The sequence below is a fragment of the Fistularia commersonii genome, chromosome 20 (assembly GCF_037954325.1).
Source record: "Fistularia commersonii isolate RoL2024-O1a breed Wild chromosome 20, RoL_Fcom_v1.0, whole genome shotgun sequence".
NCBI lineage: Eukaryota > Metazoa > Chordata > Actinopteri > Syngnathiformes > Fistulariidae > Fistularia > Fistularia commersonii.
This window is the reverse complement of record NC_141303.1, coordinates 7,505,761-7,514,554: the sequence shown is the minus strand read 5'-3', so window position 1 is coordinate 7,514,554 and position 8,794 is coordinate 7,505,761. Positions and strand designations below refer to the sequence as shown.

Sequence of the window (8,794 nt, the reverse complement as noted above, 5' to 3'; positions counted from 1 at the left end):
AATCAGTTTTCAGTGATCAGTCTCTTCAATGAAAAGCAACGCGAGATTTTAACGATTGTTAGATTTCCCACAGACTCTGAACGCAGCATGTCCTCCCCTTTCCGCTCGTCCTGAACGCCTCCGTTGAAACAGAGGGGCCACTACATACCAGGCGTCCCTGCGAGAGAGAGAGAGAGAAAGAGAGATAGAAAGAGAGAGAGAGAGAAAGAGAAAGAGAGAGACCACGTCGTTGTTATTCACGGCCAACTTGGACGACTGTTGCGACTCTTCATTTTATTTTTTTGTCGGTTCATGCTAACGCAGATAAATCACCGAGTCAGCGCCGGAGAACAAACGGGACCCAGTTCGCTGCGACGTTTCCTACTTTTTCCTCTCAGAAAAGCTGTTTTCATATGACTGAAGAGTCCCTCAGGGGTTTATTCTGTTATTTTTTTGTTTCATTTTTGTGGGGAATTGCTCTTATTCGCCGCTCCATGGGGATTATTACTTTGCTGTGAACTTCATCTCGTTGGATGGAAGAGGAGTTTTTTCGGCGGACGGTGCAGCTCGGCATGTAGCGCAGCACCGTGGGTGAGTTTCTCAGGCAAAATATTTCGAGTGATTATTATTTTTTTTTTGTCTTTCCATCACCCCCACTATTTTGCTTCAACACCATCAAAGTTATCTAGATTTGTGTTAAAACAAGTTTTAATGGGGAGGGCTGGCGTCCCAAACGTTTTTTTTTTTTTTTTTGTGCAAAGCCCCCACCCCCTCTCTTCCAAATACACAATCCCAAATCCACATCCCACTGTTTGCTGAGATGTGGAAAAGGTGATCTTCAGTAAAAGAGAGGAAAAGTAACTTTGCAGAGTTTCGAGTTGAGGCACATGTCGAATATTACTGGCCACGATCTGCGATAAGGATGCACTTTTCTCTGGACTACTATGTAAACAAACAAACCGTCAAACTTGCATGTTGCAGCTTAACCTCATGGATTCCTCCCTTATCTTATCAATAATTCATAGAACTTCTGCACTTATATCCATTGAAACTGGGAGCAGACACGCTTTATTCCTGTGATTTGTTGTTTGCTGCCTCCCAACACACTCACACACACAGTGCGTCCAAACCTGTTTGTGTGAGTGTAAAAGAAGTGTTTGGACATGTGCCAACACTGTTTAAAAAGGTGTGTGTGTGTGTGTGTGTGTGTGTGTGTGTGTGTGTGTGTGTGTGTGTGTGTGTGTGTGTGTGTGTGTGTGTGTGGTGGGGGTCCATAAAGGCCAATATAGCATCGCTTTCTGGAGGCGTAGGCCTTACACACATCTGGCTGTCTTTATATGCTCAAAGGCATACTGTGTAAATTACATGGTGCCTGAGCAAGCGGTTTGGGAATACACTGCAGTTCTAGAACATGGTTGGGGAATTTAAAGCACCAAAAGTCATGGTAGTAGGCTGCTGTGCCACCCCCCTCACTAACAGCACCACCTCCACTCCACATACACCCTTTCCCAATCTCTCCTTAAAAAACAGGCATGACCATGAGGTGGCTGGAGGTGATAGCAGCTCTGTTTGTGGCTCCTTCCACTGAGGTTGTTTGCCTTTTTGGTTCATCCTGTCATATTTCACAACAAAAGGGATGTTTTCTGGGCTAGCGGTATGTTTTCTTTTTTAAGGTCATCCCTGTAAGACTATAATAGGTGTTTAGTGCGTGATGTGAGCCTCTTGAGTGTAAAACGGAAAAGTGGCTTTTGTTTGCGTTGCCAGTGGTCATCTGTGTCTTAAGGCCATCTGATGGCTATGTGAGACTCCCATACCTGTAATTTTGGTCAGGAAGGGAGGGAGAAGAAAAAGGACAGCAGTAGTTATTGTTGTAGCACTTTAACTGAAAGCCAGGAAATGTAGAGAATCACTTTTCATTTAATTGGAACAGAGCGGTGTGCTCAGTAGAGGTTTTATTGCTGTACTACTCCACTGATGTCCCAAGCTGGGCTTCTACATCATAAATACCACAATACACTAAAAATATGGGAATCCAATAAAGTACACATAGCAAAAAAACCACAAGACACCAATACACATTCTTTGTGACAGAGGTAATTTTGAAAACGATGATTTATAAATGAGTGCAACTGTGGGATGTTTTTAGTCAGAATTTACTCTTTATGAAATATTTTAGATTTCAGATACATCAGACCTCAGTTGGTGTTTTCACAGTTTTCTTTCTGTGAAGGCTGAACATGTTAACCAAATCTAGTTCGATCATCTGGTATTATTTGCCTTTCAACATTCATACATATTAAGAGGTTCTTATTTAAAAGCTAATTTGTTTTAAAAAAAGTGTAATGACTGGGCCAGCTGGGTGTTTCACTCAAAAATCTAATCCTTTTGTTATTATCATAAAATCTCTGTAAACTTTGATTTTACTTTTTCAATGTTTGTTTTTGCATCATAGTAAACAGATACAGATTGCAGATAAAATGAGCTTTGGGAAGTTTTAGATTTGAATATACAGTACATGAAACTAGACAGTTACTGAAATATGCAAAAGAGGGCTATAGAATGTTTCTGACAGAGTACAAACGTCCATTCGACACCAACAAAGAAAGTCAGACGTATTATGTACTACCAGAAAGGCTCTTCATGGAACCAATCACATCTTAACTTTTTATTAAGATAGATCAGCATTATAGCCTCAACATCAGATATTATCAATTTAAATATGTCGATCTAACTCGGGATATGCCGCAACGTCTTTGGACTATTACCCCCTCCCTTCCCGCCCATCAAGATGAATTTGATTTATCTTTCTACTTTATGCAAAATGGTTTTGCCCTTAAAAAACATAAGGAATGAAAACCATAAGCTTTTTGGCAGTGGTCATAATGTTGACATTGTATGTGTGTTTGTGTGCCTTGTACATTCACTCATTCTCTGAGAGATGCTTACATTTGAGTAGCCCTGAATTGTGCAAGTGTGCTTTCTGGCAACCTGGCAAACAACAGATATGAGAACGTGCTGCAACCTGTCCATCTCTCCCACACTCCACCTTCCAGTTACAATGGACCAGCTGTCGATCACCGCAGGGCCCTGCCTCCTGTGGCAGGTCAGACCTTTTCTGGCTCCTGTGGCCCACATCTAAACCTGACAGTACATGTGAAGCATTTTTCTGGAATACTTTGAAAGGAATGTATGCATTTGTGTTGCATGGTATTTTGAAAGAAAAATTTTTATGCTTGATGTCAAATTTGAAATATGACGGTGTGCCCTTCCCTCACACTAATTATCTGTGTTACATGGAGGCGGATGTTGGCAGTAACACGACAAAACCAATGTGTTACTGTTTCATCAGCTTGTAAACCTAACACCAGTAACTGCTGTTAGAGAACAGACCTTGCTTTTTGGTGACTGGCTGTAGTATTTGTGTACATGGCTTTTGTGAGGGTCTTGATGTGGTTCCCTGGAAGAAAAGGGGGGCGTTGATGGAAAATGTGAACAGCATCGTTATTTTGCTGGAACAGACACGGTGGCTAATGGGCTCATGTTTTAGTTGTGGAAGTAGAGACCCACTATCAGCCTCACTGTCCATGTTTACTCACTCTTTCCCTCTATCCTGAACTGTTTTCTCATCCTGCCTCTCCTTTTCTCTCAGCCACTGAAACAACATGATAAGAGCATGAGAAAGTAAGATGTCGCATCTCTTTCCAGTCAGCTCAGCCCTACACATTCTCGCTTATCTCCTCTGTAATTCAGATGCTGGGAATACCTAACATTTTCTACCTATTTTGATGACATTCTCACATATGAAGAAACAAGATCTTGTTTAATAATTCTTCAGTCATGCAATATTGCATTTTTTTTTGTTATCATTAACAACTTTTGGTCAATTTAAGCTGTTTTCTTGCTTTTGCCCCCCCCCCCCCCCCCCCCCCCCCCCCCACACACACACACACACACATGCATAGAAGATGTCTTTTTTGATAATTTGGTTAACTCCCAGATTTGTGCAAAAACATCTGTGGATATCTGCAAAATCCACACCAATAGAATTATAATCCATTATTCTATTTTGTCTTTCTAATCTACTTTTGGGCATTTATCATTCCAAAACATTGTGAATTGGAAAACTCTGCTTGGACTGTTTCTCTTTGACTGCTCGATTCCGATTTGCCCGGATGGATTTAAACATTAATTTCTGAAATTCCACATGAGAAAATGAACAATGGTTTCTGAGTTTGATTTTAAAAGGGGACTGGCCATCTTTTGTATTTTTTGAAGAACTTTATTACATATATGAGGATTCCTTTTTTAAAATTCTGTGTTGATTTTAATGCATTTTGCAGTTCCTTGATGATTATTGCAAAGGGAATGACTTGTAATAAAATTCCTGCATCTAGTAGTGTTGTCATCAGAGCACAGACACTAATATGAGGAGGATGCAATGAAATGGTGCTTGATGGAATCATTTTACTTGAAAAAAGACAGCTTGATAGGTGTTTTTTAAGATGACTCCTTAAAACCACTGATGTATTTGGAATTTTTTGTTTCTCATCAGGCATGCATTTAAGCCTGTCGTCATCTTCCTGGGTCCATATTCCATGAAATCAGCAAGTAAACAGTGGAAGTGAAAGATTTTTTTTTTCTGCTTCAACGAAACAAGTTTTCAGTTATGTTCCTGTGCACAAAGATTAATTCAGAAATGATTCCAATATTTTACACAAATGAACTTTTGTTTTGAAATACTTGATCAAATTAAAAGTCTATTGGTCCAACTGTAGTCCAAGTGGCAGGCAGGAAGTGCGTGCCAGTCAGTATGAAACTATGGACAAGCCTCCGCAGCTGTCTGGATGTCACCTCTGTGCCAATAGTCTGCTCTGTGTGTTTGTCACTGTGTTCTCATGTAGTAGAGAGACTGTGTGTGTGTGTGTGTGTGTGTGTGTGTGTGTGTGTGTGTGTGTGTGTGTGTGTGTGTGTGTGTGTGTGTGTGTGTGTGTCTGAGGTGGAGTGAGAGAGTGAAAGAGCAGATGCACTTATAAAAAACATACTGTCTGGCCTCCTGGCTTCACCATCTGCTAGTAGCTGTGTGTGTGTTTGTGTCTGTGTGAGGGAGTATTTATTTTTATGTCGTGCAATGCGTATGTAAATTCTTTCTGGAGAGCAAAATTGTCTTCTGTCTTTTTGTACAGATGCATGAGTGCGCAACATGAATACAGACCATGGTGCAGTGCAATGTAGTGGCTTTGTTACCAAATACATCATTTATGACCTACAGTTCCATAGATACATAGATCATTAACAGCAAGGACATAGACACACACACAAAGTTTAGACAAAAACCATGACAGATAGCAAAGAGGACCTTGGAGGGTTGCCCTGCTGTCCCTTAGAAGATAATCAGCTCCTGGGAGAGCCAGATTTCTGATGTATACTGCTTGCATTGGCACATCTGCTTGTGCGTATAGTACAGTTGCAAAAGGACTGTAAAACTAGTCTTTCAGTTTTTGGAATCACACAATCTGGCTATGTCTATGCCAAACCTCTTAATGTGTGTGGACTTCTGAACCATGTTTTCTTCAATTCCTTAGTCAACAGGTAGTTCTGTATTTTATTTTTTTATAGACAACTCTGTGCATCAAATAATAAAATGTTGAAAACACTGTCTCCCTGTGTGTAGGTGATTATTTATGGTAGTGGGTTGTCAGTCTAATGCTTAGATTTGGAATTTTACTATTTGTAAATGATTTAGCCGCTATGAAATCCATAAGAACCTGTGTGCGTGCGTGTGTGTGTGTTTTAGATACATCTACTAATGCAACTTTTGGCCATCTTAGGCTACATCCGGAGCAAGAGCCAGCAAGAGTTAATGGTTTATGATATCAGAACTTCTAAAAAATCAAAAATCTGTAGCTTGAATACTTCATCCAAACCCTGGTCAGAGAGGACTGTAAAAGGAGGACGCTGGAAGAAGAATGGTTGTAGGTTGTGAAGCACTTAACCCATTTGTTTTGCGACAGCGCTCATGTGTAACAGGAGGGGAGGGGGGTTGGTGGCATTTGAGACGGAGACAAGCAACACAGATCAGATTGATTGAGTTACACATGCTACACTTGCGTCCTCAGCTCTTGGCAGCCTGTGTCTAATGGTCTTAGCAGTAGGCGACAAAGTGCTGTTTTGTTCCCTCTATTGTGTGCATGTGTATGGGGCAGAGCAACGGACTGACTGCCCTGAGAGTGTGTGTGTATGTGTGTTTGGAGGGGGGGCATCAAAGAAACCAGCTCAGCAGCTCTGTGCTGACAGCTCTACATTTGCACGATGAAATTGTTATATTCATAATAAATACTTTTATTGCCTGCAATTACCAAAGAAATCAGTCATGTCTGCATTAAGTCACTGGGACTGCTGGGCTGTTCAGACAGCCAGTAAACAGCTAATTGGAAGAGTCTGGTTTTGTGTTTGTTCTTCATCCTGCCCAACAGGCCAGATTGGTTGAAACAGCATATTTTAGGTGAAACTGCTGGTGAATTCTCAGATGGCACCTCAGTGGCACAGAAGTGACTACCTGAAAAACATCACACCCTGTTGGGGGGACTGTGTCAACATTTTTTGTAGCCCATATATATCCTTTTGCCAGCTGTTAACACACAGCATCAATTGACCCCCCCCACCCAACCCCGCTAGCTAACACTGCTTTACTTGTCAAGCTCACTGTTCCCGCGAAACACACACCTTATATGGAGTTTACAGCCGCACTGCTTTGATGCAAAGGAATGTAATTCTTTGTCAATTTCGAAAGAATGATTTCTAATTCAAACAGGAGTAGTAATAATAACAGTAAATACTTTATTAATCCCTTGTGGGAAATTCCTTCTCTGCATTTAACCCATCATGGATGAACCATGAGCAGTTGGCTGCCATCTAGCAGCGCCAGGGGAGTGGTTAGAGGTTCAGTGTCTTACCCAACAACACACTTCGACAAACTAGGAGCTGTGAATTGAAAGAGAAATGTTCAGGTCCAGGGATGATTGCTCTACACCTTGTACCACACCACCCATTACCAAACTCACTGCTAATTGGGTTAACATGGGTTATATCCCAGGCAGGTTAATTTTTTGAAACTATTAATACTATCTTAAATTTCAAAATGACAACAGCATGTTCAATAAAAGCAACATAGCTTTTCGGATTGACTTATTGTGGATGTGCTATTCAGGAATAAGTCTTTCATGACAACAGAGGAAAGTGATAGAACATATATAATAACATTTGTATGGCATATACCACATTTTTTTGATTCATTAAAATGTATCCTTTTATGACACACAGCGCAACATAGTTATTTACATGCAGGAGCACTGTATTAGTGTAGTTTGACACCAGAGTATCCACCATCCATTGTCTACCGCTTATCCTACTCAGAATGCTGGGGCCTTTCTGAGCTACCATTGAGCCAGAAGTGGGATACACCCCGAACTGGTTGCCAGTCAATCGCAGGGCCACATAAAGAGACAGACAACCATTCGCTCTCTCCTATGCACATCTGGGCAATTTTTCCAATTAACCTGCTACATGTTTTTGGAGGAAACCGGAAACCTATGCAAGGATCACTCAAAATCAAACTGAATCGAACCAAGCGCTAACCACTGCATCACTGTCACATCTTGTCATCTTGATGGCCTCTGCATTGATAAGAATTATACTCTTGAGTCTTACAAATTTAAAAAAATGATGCCAATGTAAAAAGCCAGAACTGCAAGCCATTCAGCCCAAATCTCTCTTTTTTTTTTTTTTTAGGCCCACAGGATTTTGCACTTTGCCACACTTGTCTGGAATATGAATAAAAACACATGAGATGGCAACAGTTTCATATATATTTAGCCCGAAAAAGGAAAAGCAACTCCTTTCTGTCCGTTTTCCCCTGTCGCTGTCCCCCTCCTGGGCCGCAAAATTACACTGTGCAAATTCATAAACGTATATGCTGTTTTTGCACACTAGAAATAAACATGACTTTTGAGAGGGAATGTTGCTGCAGAGCTGTAGTGGCATGGCAGCCACATTTTTTTCATCAAGGAATAGTTTTTGTCCCAACCTATTGTCTGTCTGTCTGTCTGTCTTTCTAAACCACATACTCCCAGCTGTGCCACTGATTACTAGTTTAAAGTTCCACTAACTGCTGTCTGGTCCTTTGGCTAACCTCTGAAGAACCTGGTGGGTGTGTTGTGATCTTGTGTGTGTTTGCGGTGTGCCCCTGTTCATGCCTGTCTATGTTTGTACACTAGACAGTGAAAGTATCCTCTTTGTTTGTGTCTATGTGTATTTGTTGTTGTCTGTAAACTTGTTGACAGCAATCTCGAAGCCCTGTGAACATTTTATGAGGGCTTTTGAGGTTATACTTTGCTGTGATTCTGTGATGTCACTTCCTTTAAGCCAGTGGCGGAGAGATGGGTCAGAGTGGCTGCCGTTTAGGTCAGGTAAGGGCTCGTGCCGGGTGAATGTCCCAAATCGGAGAGGCACGGCTCATGGCAGTCCGATTATTCACTCGAGTAAAATATCAAAGTAATTAGCCAATGCCACCTCTTAGAGCAGATACTTTCAGAGGTGAGGAATTTGCAAAACGGCCTCCAAATGGGGCTGTAGTGTAAAAACAAATGGGGAGTAAGCGCGATGCAGATTGTACAGAACAACACAACTTCAAGTCAGCAGTTTGCAGCTTTTTGCCCTCTTTCATTCAAGAGCCACTCAGCCTTGACAGACAGACATACGCAAACAGACACACACACACACACATGCACAAGCACACACGCAAGCACACACACACACA

At 41.4% G+C, this 8,794-nt stretch overlaps 1 protein-coding gene across 1 annotated transcript in view; it reads left to right on the top strand.

Annotated features, from left to right (window-relative positions):
* The first annotated feature begins 265 nt into the window (after positions 1–265).
* LOC147222778 (tyrosine-protein phosphatase non-receptor type 14-like) overlaps positions 266–8,794 on the top strand; it is a 38,315-nt gene continuing 29,786 nt past the window's right edge. Inside the window, exon 1 of the mRNA XM_086167551.1 lies at positions 266–570. The gene's annotated coding sequence lies outside the window, so the exon portion shown is untranslated. The remainder of the gene's footprint in view (positions 571–8,794) is intronic.